The sequence below is a fragment of the Lepus europaeus genome, chromosome X (genome assembly GCF_033115175.1).
Source record: "Lepus europaeus isolate LE1 chromosome X, mLepTim1.pri, whole genome shotgun sequence".
Classification (NCBI taxonomy): domain Eukaryota; kingdom Metazoa; phylum Chordata; class Mammalia; order Lagomorpha; family Leporidae; genus Lepus; species Lepus europaeus.
The window spans coordinates 108,496,964-108,522,658 of record NC_084850.1 but is presented as its reverse complement, the minus strand read 5'-3'; the positions used below and the strand labels follow the sequence as shown (position 1 = coordinate 108,522,658).

General features: G+C 42.7%; 1 long non-coding RNA gene across 2 annotated transcripts in view; it reads left to right on the top strand.

Annotated features, from left to right (window-relative positions):
• Nucleotides 1-25,695, top strand: part of LOC133753245 (uncharacterized) — a 95,018-nt gene that overhangs the window by 23,078 nt on the left and 46,245 nt on the right. The window contains exon 4 of one of the 2 annotated variants that reach the window (XR_009865035.1): nt 14,943-14,977. The exons of the other annotated variant lie outside the window; for it this stretch is intronic. This is a non-coding gene — a long non-coding RNA (uncharacterized LOC133753245). Of the gene's footprint in view, nt 1-14,942; nt 14,978-25,695 lie in introns of those variants that run through there. 2 annotated transcript variants of the gene reach the window in all.

Genomic DNA, 25,695 nt, shown 5'->3' with positions numbered 1-25,695 from the left:
CACCCAGCCCTGATCTAAATGATTTGGTGCTGAGATTTTGGACTTTTGAGCTATGAGGTTTTCATAAGAGTTTGCACTTTGAGTTGCAGCAGTACTGGGATGAGGCCCTTGGGAAATTTGGGAGAGGGCGAATGTAGTTTTCATTTAGGAGAGAAATAAATCATTTGGGGCCAGAGGGCAGATTTTTTTTTTTATGTAAGAATTTTTAGAATTTATTTGCATGCAGTTGATTATAATATACTCTTCTTATCCTCTGAATGTAGGATCTCTAGTGATAGCCCCGATTTCATTCTGGCTATCAGTAATTTTGTTTTCTTTTTAATTGATATATACTATTTGTATTTATTTAGTACTGAGACAGAATTTTTTAAAATATTTATTTATTTATTAGAAATACAGCGTTTACAGAGAGGGAGGGAGAGACAGGCCAGGGCTAGACCAGGGGTTTCATCTGGGTCTCCCATGTGGGTGGCAGGGGCTCAAGCACTTGAGCCATCTTCTGCTGCTTTCCCCAGGCCATTATCAGGGAGCTGGATTGGAAGTGGAACAGCAGAGACATGAACTGGCGCACATATGGGATGCCAGTGTCACAGGTGGCAGCTTTACCCACTACCCCACAACGCTGACCCCAGAGGCAGAATTTTTTAATGGCCCCAAAAATGTCTCTTCTCCAAAGATGAAGATGATAGAGCCTGTGCATATGCTATCACTCCTATGATTTTGTCACCTCATGTGGTGCAGATGAACTTAAGATAGGGAGAATGGCCAGGTGGGACTAATTCAATCATAAGCAGAGTTTTCTCTGACGGGTGGCAGAAAGGGAAAGTCAGAGATTGAAAGCATAAGAAAGATTTGACTTGCTGTTGCTGGCTTCAAGATGAATGTGGCTGTGTGTAAGGATCAAACAGTGGCCTCTAGGAGCTGAGAGTGACCTCTGTGACAGCCAGCAAGGAAACAGGGACCTCAGACCAACAGCTGCATGGAACTAAATTCTGCTGAGAACTTGAACGAGCCTGGAAGTGGATTCTTTCCCATAGCTTGTAAATAAGAGCCCAGAATAAACAGCACTGTGATTTCAGCCTTTCGAATCCTAAGTAGAGAACCCATGTGTGCCTGCCTGGACTGCTGATCTATAGAACTGTAAGCCAATAAATGATGTTTTCCTTCCTTTTAAAAAAATAAAACACAAAAAAGATTTATTTACTTGAGAGGCAGAGTTATAGACAGAGATAGAGATACAGAGAGAGGTCTTCCATTTGATTTACTCCCCAAATGGCTGCAACGGCTGGAGCTGGGCTGATTTGAAGCCAGGAGCAAGGAGCTTCTTCCAGGTCTCCCACATGGGTGCAGGAGCCCGAGCATTTGGGCCATCTTCCACTGCTTTCCCAGGCCTTTAGCAGGGAGCTGGACTGGAAGGGGAGCAGCCCACAATAGCCAGGGCTGGGCCAGGTGAAAGCTAGGGCCCAGAACTCCATCTGAGTCTCCCACATGGGTGACAGGAACTCAAGTATGTGAACTGTCATCTACTGCTTCCCAGGAGCATTAGCAGGGAGTTGGATTGAAGCAGAGTAGCCAGGAATCAAATCAGAGCTCCAGTACCGGATGGAGGGTCCTGAATGGTGGCTTAACCCACTGCTCTGGGCGACGTCCACCCTGTAAATGATGTTTTAAGCTGTTAAGTTTGTGGTAATTTTTCAGACAGCAAAAGAAAGTTAAGACAATGCCCAAAAGTGTGATGCTGAGTCATGTGGCAAATGCATGTTTAGCTTTACAAGAAGTCTCCTGTAATGGTCTGAATTGTGTCCCTTCAAAATATGTCCAAGTCCTAACCTATGAATGTGACCTTATTTGGAAACAGGGTCTTGTGTAGATGTAGTCAACTTAAAATGAGGTCACACAAGATTAGAGTGGAAGCTAAATCCAATGGCTAGGGTCTTTTTTTAATTAATTAATTTATTTATTTTTGACAGGCAGAGTGGACAGTGAGAGAGAGAGACAGAGAGAAAGGTCTTCCTTTGCCATTGGTTCACCCTCCAATGGCCACCACAGCCAGCGCACCGCGCTGATCCGAAGGCAGGAGCCAGGTGCTTCTCCTGGTCTCCCATGGGGTGCAGGACCCAAGCACTTGGGCCATCCTCCACTGCACTCCCGGGCCACAGCAGAGAGCTGGCCTGGAAGAGGAGCGACCGGGACAGAATCCGGCATCCTGACCGGGACTAGAACCCGGTGTGTCGGCGCCGCTAGGCGGAGGATTAGCCTGTTGAGCCACGGCGCCGGCCTATATGGCTAAGGTCTTTATGAGAGAAAGGAGAGGGCATCTGGTTACGGAAATCCAGAGAAGGAAGAGGCCATGAGCCCACAGGGGCAGTCATTGGAATGGTGGCCCTAGCTCTACGCCACAGAACAAAGGAGTTGCTCAGAGTCTCCAGAGGGAGGTGGAGGTAAGATGCTCCTCCCTACAAGTCTTCAGAGGGAGAGTGGCCCTGCGGACACACCTTGACTTTGGACTTCTAGCCCCTGGAACTGTGAGAGAAGAAGTTTCTGGTTTCTCAGCCAACAATTTTGTGGTCATTTGTTGGAGAAGCCATAAGAAACTAATAAGCCATCAAACTGTTTTCCAGAGTGGCCGCACCACTTTCGGGTCCCACCAGCAGTGTATGAGAGAGCCAGCTTTTTTGCATTCTCTCACCAGTGTCAGGCATCATTCTTCAGTTTTATTTTGCTGTCTGAAAACTTCATAGTGATATCTCCTTGTGGTTTAAACTTGCGTTTCCCCAATGGCTGATGATCTTAAACGTCTCGATGTGTATTTATTTGCCATCCATCTCTCTTTTAAAAAAAGGATTTATTTATTTGAAAGGCAGAGTCACAGAGAGAGGGAGAGACAGAGAGGTCTTCCATCTGCTGGTTGACTCCCCAGATGGCCATATTGGCCAGGACTGGGCCAGGCCAAAACCAGATCCAGGAGCTTCTTCTGGGTCGCCCACATGGATACAGGGGCCCAAATATTTCAGCCATCTTCCGCTGCTTTCCCAGGTGCATTGACAGGGAGCTGGATCTGAAGTGGAGCAGTGAGGACTTGAGCGGGCATTCGAATCAGGTAGTTTAACCTACTGCACCATAATGCCAGCCCCTTTGTTTTGTTTTGTTTTGTTTTTTAATAACTTCTGTTTCTTTGCTGAAGCTTTCTTTTGTTTGTTTCAAGAATGTTGGTAATTGCTCATGGAAGAATTTTTTGATTAATCCTTTAAGGTCCTTGTCAGAGAAGTCTAACATCTGAGTCATTTAATGTTCGCATCTGTTGTGATTGTCATGTTTTGGGTACAATAAATCATGTTGGATTATATCCCCAATATTTTGGGTATTATGTTGTGAGACTCTGGATCCTATTTTATTAGCATACAGTCATCCTGTGTAGGTATGGGGAACAAGTCCAAGCTTTTGTGCATTTATCAAATTGGTTTGTTTTCTTATCATCAAGGTGTAAGAGCTTTTTGTATACTCTGAATATACAAGTCCTCTCTCTAGATATGTCATTTGCAAGTATTTTCTTCAAGTTTCTGGCTTTTTTTTTTTTTTTAGTAGTGTCCTTGAAGTTCAAAAGTTTAAATTTCAGTGATACTGGATTTTTTAAAAAGATTTATTTATTATTTAATTAAAAGGCAGAGCAACAGAGAGAGGAAGAAACAGAAAGAGAGAGAGGTCTGTCATCTGCTGGTTCACTCCCCAAACGGCCACAACAGTGAGTTCTGAGCCAAGCCAAAGCCAGGAGCCAGGAACTCCATCCGGGTATCCCAAGTGGGTGGCAGGGGCCCAACTATTTAGGCCATTCTCCACTGCTCTTCCAGGCACATTAGTAGGAAGCTGGATCAGAAACAGAGTAGGTAGGACTGAAACTGGCACTCTGATATGGGATACTGATGTGGCAAGTGGTGGCTTAACCTGCTGCACCACAACACCAGCCCTTGCTGTTAGATTTATTAACTTCTTTATTTATGGCTGATATTTTTGAAGTTATAGCTAAAAATGTTTTCCTAACCAAGAGCCTTACATTTTCTCCTGTTTCTTTTAAATTTTTAAGTTTTTTTTTTTAAGATTTATTTATTTATTTGAAAGCATTACACAGAGAGAGAAGAGAGAGAGAGAGAGAGAGAGAGAGAGAGAGAGAGAGAGAGGTCTTCCATCCACTGGTTCACTCCCCAAGTGGCTGCAATGGCTGAAGTTGTGCCAATCAGAAGCCAGGAACCAGGAGCTTTCTCTGGGTCTCCCACGTAGGTGCAGGGACCCAAGAACTTGGGCCATTTTCTACAGTTTTCCCAGGCCATAGCAGAGAACTGGATCGGAAGTGGAGCAGCCGGGACTTGAACCAGTGCCCATATGGGATGCTGGAGCTTCAGGCCAGGGTGTTAACCTGCTGCGTCACAGCGCCGGCCCCAAGTTTTATTTTTTAATTAACAAATAGTTGCATATATTTATAGAATATGGTGTTACCTTTGATATGCTCGCATTGTGGCATGATTAAATCAAAGGGAATAACAAAACATTTTGAGACAAATGAAAATGAAATACAACATGCCAACCTCTACCAAAAGAGAAGGGATCTCTCTCTCTCTCTCTTTTTTTAGGTTTAGTTTTTTATTTATTTGAAAAGCAGTTAGAGAGAGAGAGAGAGAATCTTCCATCTGCTGTTTCATTCCTCAAATGGCCACAACAGCCAGGCTGGGCCAAGCCAAAGCCAGGCACCCAAGGGTGCAGGAGCCCAAGCACTTGGGCCATCCTCTGCTGCTTTCCCAGGTACATTAGCAGGGAACTGGATGCAAGTGGAGCAGCTAGGACTCAAACCAGTGCCGGTATGGGATGCTGGTGTCACTGGCGGCAGTTTTACCCACTACACCACAATGCCAGCCCCAGGAATTTTCTTAATTTCACTTTTGGATTGTTCATTGCTCTTAAGTAGTGATATAATTGATTTTTATATTTTGCCCATACCATTCAGCTTTTCATTACTGCAAAAAAAAAAAAAAAAAAAAAAAAACACTCAGACAAGTTATAAGGAAAAAAGGAGGCTGATGTTGGCTTACGATTTGGGAGGATTACAGATTGAGTGGTGGGGGGCCGATGTTGTGGTATAGGGGTAAAGCTGCTGCCTGCAACACTGGCATCCCATATCGGTATGGATTCAAGTCCCAGCTGCACAACTCTGCCTGGCCTCCTAGGCTTTCATCTGAAATCTCAGGGGAAGCCGTCACCATGACCCCATGACTCTTGCATTCTGCATGCCTGCAAATCCAGCATCATGTGAACAATGTAGTATCTGCTACCAGCATGAACTGCTCTTGGGCTCCCTTGAACCAGAGCTACAGCAGCCTCAAGAGCACTCTGCAGGTGCCAGCATTGTGGTGTAGCAGGTAAAGCCACTGCCTTCGACGCCGGCATCCCATATGGGCACAGGTTCAAGTCCCAGCTGCTCCACATTCAATGCATCTCCCTGCTCATGGGCCTGGGAACAGCAGCAGAAGATGGCCCAAGTGTTTGGGCTCCTGCCACCCACGTGGGAGACCTGGATGAAGCTCCTGGCTTTGGCCTGGCCCAGCCCTGGTCATTACAGCCATCTGGGGAGTGAATCAGCAGATGGAAGCTCTCTCTCTCTCTCTCTCTCTCTCTCTCTCTCTCTGTCCCTCCCTTTCTCTCTGTAACTCTGACTTGCAGATAAACAAAATAAACATTTGAAGAAAAAACCACAGAGCACTTTGCATGCAGACCTGAATGTCCAGCTCATCCTGGGTGAGCAGGGTACCTCAGGACTTTCTTGAAAGCATCCTACCCTGGAAAAAATCTGAAATGAACTTGCACTTCCAGGCCTCTTTAGGGTCTGTGAGGGGAGGGGTAGCCTCGAGGATCTCTGAGATGCCTTTAGGGTCTTCCTCTCATTTTACCTGCGCTGACTCATATCTTTGGCAAGTGCTTTCTCAAGGGCGCTCTGGCCAGAACATCTTTTCCTTCACTCCTCTGGCCAGGCTGCACATTCTCCAAATATTTCAGCCCTGCTCCTTCTTCCTGCCCCTGATTCTCACTGGAAAACTGACTAAAAGCAGCCAGTAATATCCATGCTGCGGCCTGAGTGCTTTGTGGCCTTGAAAACTCCTCTGCCAAATGAGGCGGCGCGTCGCCTGGGAGCTCAGCCTCCCACAGTCTCAGCGCAAGGACGCAGGAGGGCCAGCTGCTTTGCCACAGCAGAGCTAGGATGGCTTCAGTCTGATTCCCGGCGGAATCCTTGCTTCCACTTGGAATCTCACCAGCATGCCCTGGTCACAACTGCTTAGCTGATCTCTAAGCTGTTCCAGCACTTTCCTTGTTTGCTTCTCTTCTGAGCCTTCACCAGAATCCCCCATAATGCTCCACTTAAAGCATTCTAGGCCTTTCTAGCCTGGTCTTCCAAACTCTCTCAGTATTTGCCCATTAACCAATTCCAAAACTGCTCCATATTTGTAGGTACAGTAATAATCCCACTACTTGGTATCAATGTTCTATAGCGGCTTTTTTGTAGCTGCAACACAATACCCAAGACAAGCTGCTTCTGAAGAAAGGGGGCTGATTCGGGCTCATGGGTTTCAAGGTTCAGAGTGCGCGGTTGGGCGGTCCTGTTGTTTACACATCTGGCGATGGTGTTCTTGCTGGCAGCGTGCTGAGGCGGCGCAGAGCGCACATGGGAAGAGAGAATTCGTGAGTCTCTGGCTCTCCTTATAAACGTGATTCCGTCACAGAGGCTCGGAACACCATAAGTGTATTGCTTATGCCTTCTTAGTGCCATTAACAGAAGATTTGGGGGACCGCGCCTTTTTTTTTTTTTTTTTTTTTTTTTTTTTTTTTAATTTTAGACAGGCAGAGTGGACAATGAGAGAGAGACAAAGAGAAAGGTCTTCCTTTGCCGTTGGTTCACCCTCCAATGGCCGCTGCGGCCGGCGTGCTGATCCAAAGCCAGGAGCCAGGTGCTTCTCCTGGTCTTCCATGGGGTGCAGGGCCCAAGCACTTGGGCCATCCTCCACACACTCCCGGGCCACAGCTGAGAGCTGGCCTGGAAGAGGAGCGACTGGGACAGAATCCGGCACCCCGACCGGGATTAGAACCCAGTGTGCCAGCGCCGCTAGGCGGAGGATTAGCCTGTTGAGCCACGGCGCCGGCCGGGGACTGCGCCTTTTAACCCATGGCCCTTTGGAGGACACTCAGACCAATACGCAAACCATAGCACTGACTTTGTGTCCTGTGATACTGTTGAAGTTCTTTATTAGTTCTAAAAGTTGTGTGTGTGTGTGTGTGTGTGAATTCCTTAGGACTCTCTACATACAGGATCATGTCATCTGCAAATAAAGACAGATTTTCTTCTTTATAATCTAGATGCATTTTATGTATCTGTTTTTGCCTGATTGCATTGACTAGAATCTCCACTACAATATTTAATAGAAATGGTGGGAGTGGGCATCTTTGCCTCCCTTGTTTTCAGTGTTGAGGAAGAAACATCTAGGTTTTTCACTATGAAGTATGATGTTCACTGTAGCTTTTTGTAACTATCTTTATCAAGTTGAAGTTCCCTTCTATTATAAGTTTGTTGAGAGTTTATATTATGAATATCAAATGCTTTTTCTGTATCTATTGAGATGATCATGTGGGTTTTGTCCTTCATCCTATTTTATTGTTCATTTTCAAATGCATTTAATTTTCTTGAACTTTTAGAGGGGAGATATGGATTTTATAACTTTATGGCTAAACCTTGTTCCTGTTGTTTTTGTGAAGTATTTAAAAAAAAAAAAGGGTGGGGGGGGGGAGCTGACACTGAGGCATAGCAGGTAAAGCCGCTGCCTGCAGCACCAGCATCCCATATTGGCACTGGCTCTAGTCCCTACAGCTCCGTTTCTGATCCAGCTCCCTGCTAATGTGCCTGGGAAAGAAGTGGGAAATGGCCCAAGTGCTTGGGCCCCTGCACCCATGTGGGAAACCTGGAAGAAGCTCCTGGCTCCTGGCTTCAGATTGGCTCAGCTCCGGCCATTGCACCCATTTGGGGAGTGAACCAGCGGATGGAAGACTGACTCTCTCTCTCTCTCTCTCTCTCTCTGCCTCTGCCTCTCTGTAACTCTTGCCTTTCAAATAAATAAATAAATCTTTTTATTTTAAAGTGGCTTAATACCAGAGATGTCTGGGCTCTTCCCCATCCCTGCTTTTTCTGAGCCTGTTCTTTCCTGTCTGTTGTCACTGTCCTGTTCAATTTAGATCAGTCAAGCGATCTCCTTGGTGTGGCTCTCTATCCTTGAAGGGTGCTTTGGCTACTTAGTCTTGTGCGCTTCTATGACCCACACTGATTTGGCCCTCTTAGCCCTTACGGCAGTGCATTGTCTTTCCAGTAGTAAACCCCATAGCTTTAGGCTCCGTGCTTACTTTGGTTCTCTGCGCTTTTGGTAAACACCTGCGGATTCTTCGGTTGTTCCGAGGTCTGTGCGGGGTCCTGTTGCTCCCCTCAGCTTCTTTCCGCATATGCCGCTACCGCAGCTGTTGTAACTGGTTTGCCCCCACTTGCTCCTATTTTGTCTTTGAGGGGTATAATTTCCTTAGTTTTGTCATACAGACAGCCCTTACTTTGAAAGAAAGCTAGAAAGGGAGTAAGTTGAACATGAAAACAGAAAACCAAAGAACAAAAAGTGAACAACGGGTGTGTGTGTGTGTGTGTGTGAGAGAGAGAGAGAGAGAGAGAGAGAGAGAGAGAGAGAGAATATGTGATAATTCCTTTTGTTGGATCGCATCTGAGAACCAGATGGCAAAAATAATTGGGAATGGACAGGAAGTAAACAAGAAAAGTGACCCCCTTCATTTCTGCTACTTCAACTTGCTAATTTCTTTTTCAAAAGTTTGGAAAATTAAGTTATGTTAAGAAGCCTGGAACCGTATTGCACACTGGCAGCAATGGGTGGGGAAGACAGGGGGTTAGTGAGCTGATGCATCAGAGTTGCAACAGATGTGGTTTGAATCCTTCAAATAAAGATGCCTGTAGTATTTTTTTTATCAAGGTGAGATAATGAGACCTGTTATTATAGCAGATTTCTTCTGCTCAAAAAGGGCGAATTTGAAAGTGGATTTTGCACACAACTGCCATCAGCTAACAACGATGTGAAGCCTCGTGCCTAAGTAGCAATGTTACTCAAAAAGTTAATGGGGCCGGCTTTGTGGCGCAGCTGGTAAACCACCACCTGCAGCACCAGTATCCCATATGGGGTCCTGCTCCCGTCCCGGCTGCTCATCCAGCTCCCTGCTGATGGACTGGGAAAGCAGCTACCCATGAGGGAGATACGAAGGAAGCTCCTGGTTATGGCTCCTGGCTTCATCCTGGCCCAGCCCCGGCCATTGAGGTCATCTAGGGAGTGAACCAGTGGATACAAGATCGATCTCTCTCTCTCTCTCTCTCTGTAACTCTGACTTTCAAAATAAATAAATCATTTTTATACTTTTATTTAATAAATATAAATTTCAAAAGTACAGCTTTTGGATTATAATGGTTTTTCCCCCCCATAACCACCCTCCCACCCATGAACCATCCCATCTCCTACTCCCTCTCCCATCCCATTCTTCATTAAGATTCATTTTTAATTATCTTTATATACAGAAAATCAGCTTTGTATATACTAAGTAAAAAATAGTTTTTTTTTAAAGTTAATATAGTCTAACACATTGGAAACCAGTAGAAGTAATCTGAAGGTTCTTGGTGGATATATTTTTTCCTAGCATTTTTAAAGAATTTTAATCGATACATAAAAATTGTACATATTCATGGTATGCCATGTGATGTTTTTATATATGTATACATTGTGTGATGTTCAGGTGAGGGTAAACACATCTGTTTCCTCAAACATTTATCATGTCCTTCTGGCAAAAGCATTACCAATGATTTCTTCTGACTTTAATATATGTGTGTATATTTAACATCATGAAGCATATAGGTAGATGTGAGTGTATACAGTACATTATCATTATAGCCATTCTACAGAGCTCCTCTCTCCTGTCTCACTATCAGTACCCGTTAACAAGCCTTCCCCAGCCCTCTCTCCCCTCAGCTCTCAGCCCCTGGGAACCACCACGCTACTCTCAATGTCTATGAGATGGACTTTTTTAGGTTCCACAGTGAGTGAGAGTTTGGATATTATAAGCCAAATAACTGTGCCTTTGATTGCACCATAAGATGATTTATAAGAAGGTAAATATATATAGTCAATCTTAAAAATAAATATTTTAAAATCTGGCATGCTGTAGGATTAGAATTTTCAGTGACTAAAATGGGGCATTTCCGTTTTTAAAAGAAAAATGTTGGTCTTTGGATATTTCAAATCCTCCTCCACACACACTATTCTTATCCCAAGACTTATTTCAGCCATCATGGAACATCTTAAATTTCTCCACAAATAACTAACTTTATGGCTTTTGTCTTTAAATCCCTAAATACTTAAAATCATGCATTTTGAAACTTAAAAATAAATCCCTAGTACACTATATAATTTAATACTGTCCAAATGTGGGAATGTAAGTCCAGTTCATTAGCTGAGAATAATTTTTGAAAACTTAAAAATAAAAGATAATAAGAAAAGATTAACCAAAAGCATGTCTTAAATACTGAGCCTCCACAATAAAAGGTAGGGGGTACACTTATTTTTCTTTTTCTTAAGATTTATTTATTTATTTGGAAGACAGAGATACAGGGAGGCAGAGGTGGCGGGGGGGTGGTCTTCCATCTGCTGGTTCCCTCCCCAGATGGCCACAACAGCCGGAGCTAGGCCAATCTGAAGCCAGGAGCCAAGAGCTTCTTCCAGGTCTCCCACGTGGGTGGAGGGGCCCAGGGACTTGGACCATCTTATGCCGCTTTCCCAGGCCATAGCAGAGAGCTGGATCAGAAGTGGAGCAGCCAGGACTCAAACCAGTGCCCATAAGGGATGTCAGCACTGCAGGACTTGGCTTTACCTGCTATATGACATCATTGACCCCTAGTCATTATCTTTAATTTAGGGAAGATATAGAGGGAAACACACACATTGCAAAATATTTTAAATGTACATACATTAGAAAGCAAATATTAATTGTTAAATCAATCTAGTTTTAAATATTTTTCTGATTGCCTAGTATATTCCAATTAAATACCACCACAATAGTTGTTTATGCTTTAAAATTATGAGAAGATTGGGGCCAGTGCTGTGGCATAGTGGATAAAGCTGCCACCTGTGGTGCCAGAATCCCATATGGGTGCCAGTTCGAATCCTGGCTGCTCCACTTCTGATCCAGCTCTCTGCTATGGCGGAAAGCAGTGGAAGATGGCCCAAGTCCTTGGGCCCCTGCACCCACATGAGAGTCCTGGAGGAAGCTCCTGGCTCCTGGCTTCAGATTGGCCCAGCTCTGGCTATTGCAGTTATTTGGGGAGTAAGCCAGCAGATGGAAGATCTCTCTCTCTCTCTCCCTCTCTCTCTTTCTCTCTCTCCCTCCCTCCCTCCCTCTCCATAACTTTGCCTTTCAGATAAATAAATCAATATTTTAAAATATTATGAGATGATTAATTAGAGACTTTACTCAAGTAAATTAAAAATATTATGGAGTGATGGTGTCCAAATAACTTGAAAATTCAACTTAAAGTTAATGGGTGATTGCCTAATACCATCAAGCAATTCCTTTTTAAGATTTCTTTATTTGAAAGCAAAGTAACAGGGAGAGAGAGAAAAGGAAAGGAAAGAAGCAAGCAAGGGAGGGGGAGAGAGAGAGAGAGAGATTGTTCATCTTCTGATTCACTCCCCAAATGCCCACAATAGCTAAGGCTGGGCCAAGCTGAAGCCGGGAGCCAGGGACCCCATGTGGGTCTTCCACATGGGTGGCAGCAACCAAAGTACCTGAGCCATCACCTGCTGTCTCCCAGGATGCATTAGCAGGAAGCTAGTCAGAAGCATGGAGTTGGGGCCAGCGCTGTGGCATAGCAGGTAAAGCCACCTCCTGCGGTGCCGGCATCCCATATGGGCGCTGGTTCAAGTGCTGGGTGCTCCACTTCCAATCCAGCTCTCTGCTATGGCCTGGGAAAGCAGTAGAAGACGGCTCAATTCCTTGGGCCCCTGCACCCGCGTGGGAGACCTGGAGGAAGCTCCTGACTCCTGGTTTCGGATTGGCGCAGCTCTGGCCGTTGCAGCCATCTGGGGAGTGAACCAGCAGATGGAAGACCTACCCCTCCCCCGCCTCTCCTTCTCTCTCTGTATAAATCTTTCAAGTAAATAAATAAATGTTAAAAAGAGAGAGAGAGAGAGAGAGAGAGAGGCATGGAATAGCCAGGACTCGAACTAGGCATTCCAATATGGGATGTGAGGGGCCCAGGAACAGGTTAACCCATTGCACCAAAATGCCCACCCCACCTTGATTTTTTTTATGCAGTATACTGAGCGTGCCCTCTGCCAGGCCTGAGAGAAAGTGGGGCTGCTGCAGCACAGAGACCCTCTCATCCAGAGCACTGAACTAAATGTCAGCTTCTCTTCTCTAGTTTGGAAAACTTAACAAAGGGTGCATTCTCTAGAATACAAGTTGTAATTTCTGATGCTTACAAAGATAACTTACTTGAAAGCAATACAGATTGAATTGCTATTTAAAGGCTGAAACACATACTGCTTTGAGCTCCAATGTGCATTGCTCAGCTAATCAACTGACTCTATTGTAAGTAATAAATACATTTATCTCCTTGTAACACAGAATCAGTAACACGTGCCTTTCCTCTCCTCAACAAAACAGTTGTCAAAGTCATAACCTAAATTACAACTGAACTCATTATCTCATTCGCACAGTGCTGCCATTTAAATCAAAGGAATTGCTACAGTAAACACTTTTATAAATCAAATAGAAGCTGTATCATTTCTTTAAAATATCTATTTACTTGAAAGGCAGAGTGACAAAGATAGGGAGAGACACAGAGAGAAAGAGACAGAGACTTTCCATCGGCTGGTTCACTCTCCAAATAGCCACAACAGCTGGATCTGGACCAGGTTAGAGCCAGGAACCAGGAGCTTCGTCTGGATGTCCCACATGGGTGGCAGGGGCCCAAGCAGTTAGGCCATTTTCTGCTGCTTTCCTAGGTGCATGAACAGGGAGCTGGATCGGGATTGGAGCAGCTGGGAATCAAACTGGTGCTCTGATCTGGGATACTGGTGTCGCAGGCCACAGCTTAATCTGCTGTGCCACAATGCTGGCCTCCAAAGCCGTATCAGTTGAAAAGATTTCTTAATCTTTGTATTTTCTCATGACAGAGATGAACTTATCTGATAGGACACTCTTTTGTTTTTCTGATGAACATACATTATTATTGGCATTTTTGTGTGCCTACACTTCTGTGAATTTTAGCTTATTTCTCGGTTCCTGTAAGCACACCACAGTCAGAAAACAAAACAATATCATCACGTACTCCCACTCCCCGGCTCTTTTGAACTCTGTCATTGCAGCAAGAGCTGGCAAACTCTACCTGAGTCAAATCTGGTTCATGGCCTGTCTTGTTAGGCACTGAAAGCTAACAGTGGTTTTGTTTTCATTTTTAAGGAGTTGTAAAAAGAACAAAAACAATACACAAAGAGAAAGTGTGTGCAACAGAGACCATATGTGGCCTACAAAGCCTATAATCCTATCTGGCTCTCTGCAGAGCAAATTTGCTGACACTTGCTTTAGAGCTATGTTCTCTCCCTGTAACCCCTAGAAACCATTGATCTGTTATCTGTCACTGTAGTTTTGGCTTTTAGAAAATGTCATATAAGAGGACAACGTTGTGGCGCAACAGGTTAGCCGCTGCCTGCAATACTGGCAGCCTGTACCAGAGTGCCAGTTTGAGTCCCAGCTGCTCCACTTCTGATCCAACTCCCTGCTAATGCACCTGGGAAAGGAGCGAAAAATGGCCCAATTGCTTGGGCCCCTGCCACCCATGTGGGAGACCCAGATGGAGTTCCTGGATCCTGGCTTCAGTCTGGCCCAGTCCTGGCCGTGATGGCCATTTGGGGAGTGAACTAGTAGATGGAGGACCTCTCTGTCTCTTCCTCCCTCCCTCCCTCTTTCCCCCCTTTCTCCCTCCCTCCTTCCTTTCTCTCTCTCTCTCTCTGTAACTGCTTTTCAAATAAATAAATTTTTAAAACAGGGAAAATGCCATATAAATGGAATCATACAGTATATAACCTTTTAAGACTTTCAAGCAGTATGTCTTTGAGTTTACTTTTTTTTTTTTGACAGGCAGAGTTAGACAGTGAGAGAGAGACAGAGGGAAAGGTCTTCCTTCCATTGGTTCACCCCCCAAATGGCCGCTATGGCCGGCACACTGCACTGATCCAAAGCCAGGAGCCAGATGCTTCTTCCTGGTCTCCCATGAGGGTGCAGGGTCCAAGCACTTGGGCCATCCTCCACTGCCTTCCTGGGCCACAGCAGAGAGCTGGACTGAAAGAGGAGCAACCGGGACAGAATCCAGCGGCCCAACTGGGACTAGAACCCGGGGTACTGGCACCGCAGGCAGAGGACTAGCCTAGTGAGCTGCGGCGCTGGCCTGAGTTTACTTTAGAAGCAGAGCCACAGAGAGAGACAGCTTCCATTCACTCGCTCACTCCTCAGATGCTAGATGTTAGCAGGAAGCAGGACTTGAACCCAGGCACGCTGATACGGGATGGGGGGGTCCCAAGCAGCAGCTTAACCTGCTGTGCCACAGTGCCTTTGAGATCCATCCATGTTGCATGTATCAATGTTCCTTTCCATTTTATTGTTAAGTAGAGTTCCATTGTATGGATGTGCTACTATTTGCTTGTCCATTCATTCACCAGGTCAGAGACATTTGTTTCCAGTTTCTGTTATTTATGAATAAAGCTATTGTAAACATTCATGTATAGAGCTTTTAGATAACTAAGTTTTCACTTCTCTAGGGTATATGCTGCAATGGGGATTGCTGGTCCATATGGTAAGTGTATATTTAACTTTATAAAAAAAACTTGCCAAAATATTTTTCAGAGTATATGTACCAGTTGGTATTCCAACCAACAGTGTATTGTTGGCATTGCTGATCATTTTTATTTTAACCATTCTAATAGATGTGTAGTGGTATCTCATTGTGATGTTAATTTGCATTTCCCTCATGGCTGATGATGTTGAACATGTTTTCATGTGCTTTTTGCCATGTAATCCTCTTTGGTGAAATGTCTCTTCAAGCCTTTTGCCATTTTAAAAACCCTGTTTCTGATGAAATAATTGCAAATTCACAGCAAGTTGCAAAGATAGTGCAGAGAAATCCCAGGTACCCTTCACAGAGTTTTCCCCAATAGTTATACCCTACATAATTACAGAATAATATCAAAGCCAGGAATTACCATAGCATGATGTGTGCGTGTAGTTCTATACCAAGTTGTCACTTGTGGAGCTTTGTTAACCAACTCTGCAAGCAAGATATGGAACTATTTTATCGTCAAAATTGTCTCCCTTGTACTACCACTTTATAGTCACAGGCATACACCTCTCCCAAGCATCCCTAACCCCTGGAAACCAGTAATCTGCTTATACTATATCTTTGTCTCTTTGACAATATTACATAAATGGAATCACTTGGTAGGAGACATTTTGAGATTGGCCTTTTTCACTCAGCATGCCATCCACATTGTTGTGTGCATCAACAGTTCGTTGCTTTTTATTGTTGAGTAGTTATTCCAGGATATGATGTGCTATGGTATATTTAACTTTCAACTATTGGGGGCCCTTATGGTTTTTCCAGGGTTTTGGACACTGTAAATAAAGTTGCTGCGATCATTTGTATTGAGGTTTATGTAGACATAAATTTTCACTTCCCTGGCATAGATATGCAGGAGTGTGATTGCTGGATTGAACTTTTAAGATTTTCTCCATTTTAATATATATTTTTAATATATATTTTTAATATATATTTTTTAAATTTAAGAGACAGAGGGAGAGCAAGAAAGCAAGCATTTGCATCTTCTGGTTCACTCCCCCAAATACCCACAATGGCTGGGATTGGACCTGGCCAAAGCCTGGAGCCAGGAATTCAATCCAGATCTCCCACATGGGTGGCAAGACCCAACTACTTGAGTCGTCACTGCTGTCTCCCAGGGTCAGTACTAGCAGGAAGGTAGAATTGAGTGCTGGAGCCAGAACTTGACCTCAGACACTCTGATGTGGAACACAGGAGTGCTATGCCAAACACCCAATCTCTGCCCATCTTTAAAACTGGGCAGTAATCTCTGCCCATCTTTAAAAATGGGAAGTGTGTGTTCTTATTGGAAATTCTTTATATACCCTGGATTCAAGTCCTTTTTTTTTTTAATGGATTGTACTTTTAATGTCATGTCGAAGAAAAGTTTTTGTCTAACCACCAATGATGACTAATTTCTCCTGTTTCTACAAGGCTTACAGTTTTACATTTTTCATTTAGATATCAAATCTGTTTTGAGTTATTTTTGGATAAAGTATGAGGCTAAGATCCAGATTGACATTTTTGCATATAAATGTCCAATTCTGCTACTGCTATTTGTTGAATAATCTACTCTTTCTCCATTGAATTGGCAACCATGGCATATCTACAATGGACAATTATTTTGCATTAAAAAAGGAATAAAGTATTGATACGTGCTATAAATATTGATACATACATGATACATGGATGAACCTTGAAAACATGTTAGGTAAAAGAAGCTAGTCATAGAAGATCTCATACTATATCGATTCCATTTATATGAAATGTCCAGAATTATCTAGAGACAGAAAATACATTAGTGGTTGCCTAGGGCTTGTGGGTTTAGGGTAAAATGAGGAGAGACTGCTAATTTGTACAAAGTTTCTTTTTGCTATGATAAAATGTTCTAAAATTTATTGTGATGGTGGTTACAGAATTTTGTTAATATACTAAAAACCATTCAACTGTATGCTATTTAAGTGGGTGAATTGTATAGTATGTGAATTATTAAAATATGATTGTTACAAAAATAGTTACTATATAAGTTTTTTTCAAAAAAAAATGTAGAAGAGCTGGCGTTGTGGCATAGCTGGTAAAGGCACTGCCTGCAGTGTCGCATCCCGTGTGGAAGCTGGTTCAAGTCCCAGCTGCTGCACTTTTGATCCAGCTCCCTACTATTGTGCCTGGGAAAGCAGTGGGAGATGGCCTAGGTGCTTGGGCCTCTATACCACATGGGAGACCCAGAAGAAGCTCCTGGCTCCTGGTTATGAATCGCCTCAGCTCCAGCTATTGTGGCCATTTGAGGAATGAACCAGCAGATAGAAGATTTTTCTCAACTCTCTCCTGCCTTTCAAATAAATAAATCTTAAAAAAAAATCAAGTATACTATTTGATAATTTATATATATATATACACACACAGAAGTGTATACATACGTAAATAATATTTGTATATGCATACCCACTAAATGATCACCATAATCAATAATAATGAACAAGTTTCCTTGTCCCTCTCCAACTGGTTTTTTTTGTTTGTTTGTTTGTTTTTGGTCTGGTCACTTTCTTCCAAAGTGGTTGCAATTTTACATTCCAATCATCTGAGCACCAACTTTCGTGTGTGTGACGGTATTTCATTGTAGTGTTAGTTTATATGTCCCAAATCACCAGTAATGTTGAACGTGTTTTCCTGTGTTTATTTGCCATTCATATCTCTTCTTCAGTGAAGTATCTGAAAAAATCTTTTGTTCACTTTATTGGCTGTTTGTTTTCTTATTATTGAGTTATGAGGTTTTAAAATATATTCTGAATATAAGCCCTTTATCAGATATAAGATTTACAAATATTCGCTCCCCGTCTATAGCTTGTCTTCTTATACTCTGGCCAGTATCTTTCAAAGAGAGACCTTTTAAACTTGGATGAAATCCAACTTAATAATATGTTTTTCTTTGATGAATTTGGCTTTTGGCGCCCTTTCTAGGAAAATTTTTGCCCAACTTAAAGCTGTGCAATTTTCTCTTGTTTTCTTTGGGAAGTTGTAGTTTTGCTACTTAGGTCCTAGATCTATTTTGAGGCCATTTTTGTATATGGTGTGAGGTATGAATCCAAGTACACTTTTTTTTTTTTTTGGCATATGAATAGTCTTTCGAGCACAATTTGTTGAAAGAGTATTATTTCTCCACTTAATTGTTATGCAACTTTGTAAAAAGAAAAAAAAAAAAAAAAACCCTGGTTAGCCTTGTATGTGTAGGTCTGTTTCTGTACTCCAGTCGGTTGCATTGATCTAATTATCTATTTTGACATCAGTCCCACATGGTCTTGATAACTGTAGCTTAATAATAGGGTTTTGAAGTCAAGTGGTTTTAATCTTCCAATTTTGTTCCTTTTCCAAAGTGATTTTGGCTATTCTAGGTCCTCTGCACTTCTGTATGAAATTTAGAACCATTTTGCCAGTGTCTACCAAAAATCTTGCTAGTGTTTTTTACAATTGGAATTGCATTTAATATATAGATCAATTTGGGGAGAATTGGTATGTTGATAATATCAAGATTTGTGACCCATGAATACACTATTTCCCTCCACTTTTTAGGTCTTATTTAAATTTCTGTCAACAGTGCTTTGTAGTTTTTAGTGTACATATCTTTCACATGCTTTGTTAGATTTATTGGCAAGATTTTATTTTTATGCTACTCTACGTGGTATTTTTAAATTTTAACTTCTGATGGTTTATTGCCAGAATATAAAAATAAAAGTGAATTTTGTATATTGATTCAAACTTTCATTCCTAGGACCAGGCCCCATTTCATCATAATGCATAACGCATAATGGATTCGCTTTGCTAAAATGTTGTTTAGAACCTTTGCATCTAGGCTCATTAGGGATATTAATCAGTAATTTTCTTTTCTTGTAATGTCTTTGTCAGATTTTGGTATCAAAGTAATGCTAGCCTCATAGAGTGAACTGGTAGGTATTCCTTCCTTTTTGGTTTTCTCTAAGAGTTTGTAAAGAATTGGTATTATTTCTTCCTTAAATATTTTGTAGAATTCACCATTGAAGCCATCTAGGCCTGGCATTTTCTTTGTAGGGAGATTTTAAACAGAAAATGCTATTTATTTAATATAGTGAGAAGAGTTAAGCTAATAGGCATTTAGGTCAGGTTCCTGTCAGAATGAGAAAAGGGGCAGAGTACCTTTAAGAGTGGACAAAGTGCTTGCCTTCTCCCAGAGGCTGCCTTTAAGAACACTTAATTTTATCAGGAAAACAGGCCTGACAGGATTACCAGTTTTATCATGGGAGTAAGCTAGCCAGGATTAGACATTCCAGTCCTCTGATTGGGTTTTGTCTTTGCCTCTGATTGATTGCTATTCCAGCCCTCTGATTGGTTGCTAGCTGTTATTCTGCTTCTCCCTGATTGGCTAAATATAGGAAGCCACTTTTGTGCATAAAAGAAGTCAGGCTCTCCAGGGCAACTCCTCCCTTGGATCCCCTCCTCCTGACTGCTGGGGCGGGAGGCTTCTCACTGCAATCAATCTTCCTTTGCTCACTCTCCCCGGCCTGGTGGAAATTCTTCTTTGATGTGAGATGAGACCTGAGATGACCTTCATCATCCCAAGACAGTAGGACTTTTCGAACTTCATCTGTTTCTTCAATGAACGCTGGTAGATTGTGTTTTTCAAGGAATTTGAATAAAAAATTTGTCAAATTGTTTTTCATAAAGTTGTTCATAGTATTTTATTAGCCTTTTAGTATTTGTAGATTCTATAGAAATAGTACCTCTCTCGTCCCTATTATTGTAATTTGTGTTTTATTCCTTTGTTTCCTGATCAGTTTGACGAAAGGTAAATCAGTCTTTAAACATTTTTATTGATTTTTCTCTATTTGTTTGAAAGGCAAAGAAACAGAGACAGAGACAGACAGACAGACAGAGATCTCCCTCATCCATTGGCTCACTCTGTAAATCCTGCAACAGCCCGGGCTGGGTCAGGTTGAGGCCAGGAGCCAGGAACTCCATCCCAATCTTCCACGTGGGTGGTAGAGACTCACCTAATTGAACTACCACCTGCGGCCTGCCAGGGCACTGGTGGGAAGCTGGAATCAGGAGAGGAGCTGGGACCCACACCCGAGGCTCTCTGTTAAGGGGTATGGGTATCCCAAGCTCATCTTAACTGCTGTGCTGAACACCCACCCCTAATCAATTTTATTGCTCTCTAAGTAGTATCTATGGGTTTATTTTCTCTACTGTTTTTCTGTTATCTATTTCATTGATTTCTGCTCTATTGTTTATTATTTTCTTTCTTCTGTTTCCTTTGGGTTTAATTTGCTCTTCTTTTTCTAGTTTCTTAAGGTGGAGGCTGAGGTAGTTGATTTGAAGCCTTTATCACCCATTGTAGGTGTTTCATGTTATAAAATTTCCCTGAGATTTTGTACTGCTGTAGTGGACTCCCAAAAACTTGGATATATCATGTTTTCATTTTCATTCAATTCAAAACATTTTTGAATTTTCCTTTTGATTTTTTCTTTGGTTCATGGGTTATGTAGATATGTGTTAGTTAGCTTTCAAATGTTTGTAGACTTTTCAGATATGTTTAATTTCATTATGCTTAGAGAACATAGTCTATATGACATGGATCTTTTTAAATTTTTTGAGATTTTCAAAAAAAATTTTATTAGAGTTAGAGAGAGAGAGAGAGAGAGATCTTCCATCTGTTGGTTCACTCCTCAAATGGCCACAATGGCCAGGGCTGGGCCAGGCTGAAGCCAGGAATTTCCTCCAGGTCTCCTATGTGGGTTCAGAGACCCAGGCACTTGGGTCATTCTCTGCTACTTTCCCAGCTGCATTCGCAGGGTGCTGGATCAAGAGTGGAGCAGCCAGTACTCAAACTGGCACCCATATGGGAGGCCGGCATTGCAGGCAATGATTTAACCAGCTATGCCACAAGGCCAGTCCCTTGAGATTCATGTTGTGGCTTATAATATGGTCTATTTTGGTAAATATTCTGTATACAATTGAGAAAAATGTGTATCCTGCTGTTGTTGGATGGGACGTTCTATAATTGTCAATTAGGTGAAAATGGTTGATTGTGTTGTCCAAGTCTTCTATAGTTTTACTGATTTTCTGTCTACACACTCTATTGATTATTTAGAGAGGAGAATTGAAATCAATTATAGTTGTGGATTTGTCTATTTCTTCTTTTAGTTCTCTCAGATTTTGCTATAGCTTTTGACTCTCTGTTTTTAGGTGTATAAACGTTTTATATTATGTCTTTCCAATGAATTGAGCCCTTTACTGTACAAAATGACCATCATTATCCCTGGTAGTGCTCTCTGCTCTGAAATCTACTTTGACATTCATCTAGCTGCTCAAGCTTTCTTTTGATTAGTATTAATATGGTACCTTTTATATCCTTTTATATTTGACATTCCTGAGCCTTTCTGTTTATATTTAAAGCAAATTTCTTTTTGAAAGAAAGTTGGGATTTTATTTTATTTTATTTTATTTGACAGGCAGAGTGGATAGTGAGAGAGAGAGAGACAGAGAGGAAGGTCTTCCTTTTGCTGTTGGTTCACCCTCCAATGGCCGCTGCGGCCAGTGCATCTCGCTGATCCGAAGGCAGGAGCCTGGTGCTTCTCCTGGTCTCCCATGCGGGTGCAGGGCCCAAGCACTTGGGCCATCCTCCACTGCCTTCCCGGGCCATAGCAGAGAGCTGGCCTGGAAGAGGGGCAACCGGGATAGAATCCAGCACCCCAACCGGGACTAGAACTCGGGGTGCTGGTGCCGCAGGCAGAGGATTAGCCTGTTAAGCCACGGTGCCGGCCCTGGGATTTTATTTTCTAATTTAAAATTTTATTTATAGGAGGGGAGGAAGTATGGAATGAGAGACAGAGACAGAGGTCTACGATTGTCCGGTTCATATCCCAATGCCCACAACAGCCTGGGCTGTTTCGGGCTGAAGCCGGGGTCTGAGAACTCAGTCTGGTTTTCCCACATAGGTGGCAGGGATTCAACTACTTGAGCTATCACCTGCTGCCTCCCAGGGTGCTCATTAGCAGGAAGCTGAAATCAAAAGTGGAGCCTGGACTCAAACCCAAGCACTTGAATGTGGAGTGCAGGTATCCCAAGTAGCAGCTTAACCACTGTGCCAAACACCCATCCCTAAAGTACATCTCTTAACCCAGAACCCCAAGAGAAGCACATTTACCAACTAGGGTATCTGTGTGCATTAAAGCTTACTCTTTGAAATATGATATTCTATGGGTTCTATGTAGTTCAAGTTTATCATCATCTATCCATCACCTTAGTACCATACACATTTCCTTTGCCCTTTGAAGTACATACCAATTTGTAGCCAACAGTTCCTATCTCCCCATTCCCTGGTAACCACTAATTTGTTTTTTGGCCCTAAAGCTTTGCCTTTTTCAGAATATCACGTGAATGGAGTCATACAATATGTAGCCTTTCTTCTCTGGCTTCTTTGACTTACCATGCACTTACGCTTCATCCATGTTGAGGAATAAATCAATAGTACACTCCTTTTCATCCCTGCATAGGATTCCATTGTTTGGATATACCACAGCTGATTTACCATTCATCTGATGAAGGACATCTTCATTGCTTCCTATTGCTAGTTATTAAGAATAAAGCTGCATATAGGATTTTGTATGGACATAACTTTCCAAGTCACTTTACATATATACTTGGGTGAAACAAATGTGTAAATGGATGGTTGTTGGTGCATCCAGATTTCCTACTGTCAGAGGGAGAGTTACAGATAAACAAGAAAAGAAGACACTATGAGCCCTGTCATGTCAGAGGCTGAGGCCTTAGTGTGAACTTATGTGGAGCTGAATACGAGGGTGCTTCAAAAACTTTGTGGAAAATGAGATTAAAAGATAAGTTTATTTTTAGTGTGAAAAATGTTGAAATACATTCATACGAGGCATTTTGTTCTTAAAATGCATACTACAAAAAATTATGGATTTCAACATTCTACCAAAATATAATTTAGTTTTTAATTCCATTTTGCACAGACATTTTGAAGTACCCTTGAATTACCTAGCTCTGTCTACCCAGAAGGCCTAGGAGCAATTATACCCAATAGCAATAAGAACACTCATATCTTATTTCTAAATACTGTTCTCCATGAAAAGGAAACAGGAATTCTTAGAGAGATGACTCATTTTAGGACTGGGGCAGAGAGAACCATGTACTCTCAGAAAGTAAAGAAGTACTCCAAGCAGAATTAAAAGATGAAGGTCAAAGTGACACAGAAACCAAGCTGAAAGAGCTACCAATGACCAAAGCCAGAAAAAAATGGAGCGCTTTTTATGATTGCATTTTATCTCCTTTTTTTTTGCCATATTCGTTGTAATTGTTATTTTTAGTAATTGCTTTTATGTTCATATGTCTTTAATTTGTTCACTGTCAACATTCTAGTAATGTTAGACCATTTCATGGATAGTTTTAAAAACCTTCCAATAGAATATTTCCATTTCTTTCCCCCCTTGCTTTTGTGCTATTGTTTTCACGCATTTTACTTTTACATATATTATAAAATTCATACATGATTAGCTATGTTAATCTGCTTATATAGTCAAATGAATTTAAAGATAGTCAAAGAACAAGAAAAAGTATTAGTGATTTACTACCATGGTCTGAATGTTTGTTTCCTTGTAAAATTCGTATGTTGAAATCTTAACCCCCAAGTTGATGATTTTGGGCAGTGGGGCCTCGGGAGGTCATTGGGTCATAAGGGCAGTGCCTTCATGAAAGGAATGAGTGCCCTAGTGAAAGAGGCCCTGGAGATCTCTGATTCCTTCTGCTAGGCGAGGCTGCAGGGAGGAGATAACAGTCTTTGAAGAAGCAGGCCCTCACCAGACACCAGATCTGCCAGAGCGTTGATCTTGGATTTCTCAGCTTCCGCAACTGTGAGGAACAAATTCCTGTTGTTTCTAAGTGACCTAGTTTATGGTGGATGGCATTTTGTTATAGCAGTCCGCGTGGACCAAGATGTTTACTCATAGATAGCCGCTTGCACTGCTCTTGCTCCCTTCATGTATACCCTTCTTCTTTGGTACCATTTTCCTTCTGCCTAAAGGATTTCCTTTAACATGTCTTCTAGCAATGAATTCTTTCAAAACCCGTTATTTTGTTTTTTGGTGGGTATAGAATTTTAGGTAGTTTTTTTTCCTTTCAGCGCTTTAAAGATGTATTTCCATTATTGCCTTGCATTGTTCCTGAGGGGAAGCATGCTGTTACACTTCTCTTTGTTCCACAGGGCATTCAGTCTGGAAGACAAGGTCACAAGCAGGGTGAAAATACACAGGTGTGGACCACAGCTCGTATTCATAGCTGGCATTTCTTCTCTCTCTCAAGGAAGCCTCAGCCCTGCTTTTTTTTTTTTTTTTCTCTTAATATTTCATTTATTTATTTGAAAGGCAAAGGTACAGAGAGAGAAGGAGGGAGGGAGGGAGGGAAGAAGGAAGGGAGAGGGAGAGAGGGAGAGCGCATGCGCATGAGTGCACTTGAGCCAGGCTGGGCCAGACCTGATCCAGGAGCCCAGAACTCCATCCTGATCTGCCACGCGGGTAGCAGGGGCCCAAGCACTTGGGCCATCCTCTGCTGCTTTCCCAGGCCCATTAACAGGGAACTGGATCAGAAGAGGAGTAGCTGGGACTCAAATTGGTGTCCATATGGGCTTAAACCGCTATGCTACAATTCTGGCCCCCTGTCCTGCTTTAAGATTTTTTTCCAACTGATGAATTCAGATCCACTCAGATCGAAATCTAGGGACTTTATTTTATTTTTTAAGATTTATTTATTTGAGGGCCGGCGCCGTGGCTCACTAGGCTAATCCTCCGCCTTGCGGCACTGGCACACCGGGTTCTAGTCCCGGTCGGGGCACCGATCCTGTCCTGGTTGCCCCTCTTCCAGGCCAGCTCTCTGCTGTGGCCAGGGAGTGCAGTGGAGGATGGCCCAAGTCCTTGGGCCCTGCACCCCATGGGAGACCAGGAGAAGCACTTGGCTCCTGCCATTGGATCAGCGCTGTGCGCCGGCCGCAGCGCGCCTTACCGCGGCAGCCATTGGAGGGTGAACCAACGGCAAAGGAAGATCTTTCTCTCTGTCTCTCTCTCACTGTCCACTCTGCCTGTCAAAAAAAAAAAAAAAAAAAAAAAAAAAAAAAAAAAGAAGAAGAAGAAGAAAAAAGAAAATAAATATATTTTTAAAAAAAGATTTATTTATTTGAAAGGCTGAGTTACAGAGGGAGAGGGAGAGACAGACACACAGAAAGAGATTGATCTTCCATCCATTGGTTCACTCCCCAAATGGTCATAACAGTCAGGGTTGGGCCAGGCTGAAGCCAGGAGCCAGGAGCTTCATTCAGATCTCCCACATGGGTGCAGGGGCCCAAGCACTTGAGCCATCTTCCCCTGCTTTCCCAAGCCTTTAGCAGGGAGCTGGATGGACACTGGAGCAGCCAGGACTCGAACCTGCACCCATAAGGGATGCTGGTGTCACAGGCAGAGGCTTAACCCTCTGCACCACAGTGCCTTCCCCGTAGAGGCTTTAATTATATTAACAGCATCCTTTTGCAGCAACACCCGCGTTAGTGTTGCACTGGATAACTGGGGCCTGTATCTTAGCCAAGTTAACATCAAAAAAGCCACCACATCCATGTTTAGTCCATTTAGGACTAATTATTCATCATTAATGAGGCAAGACCC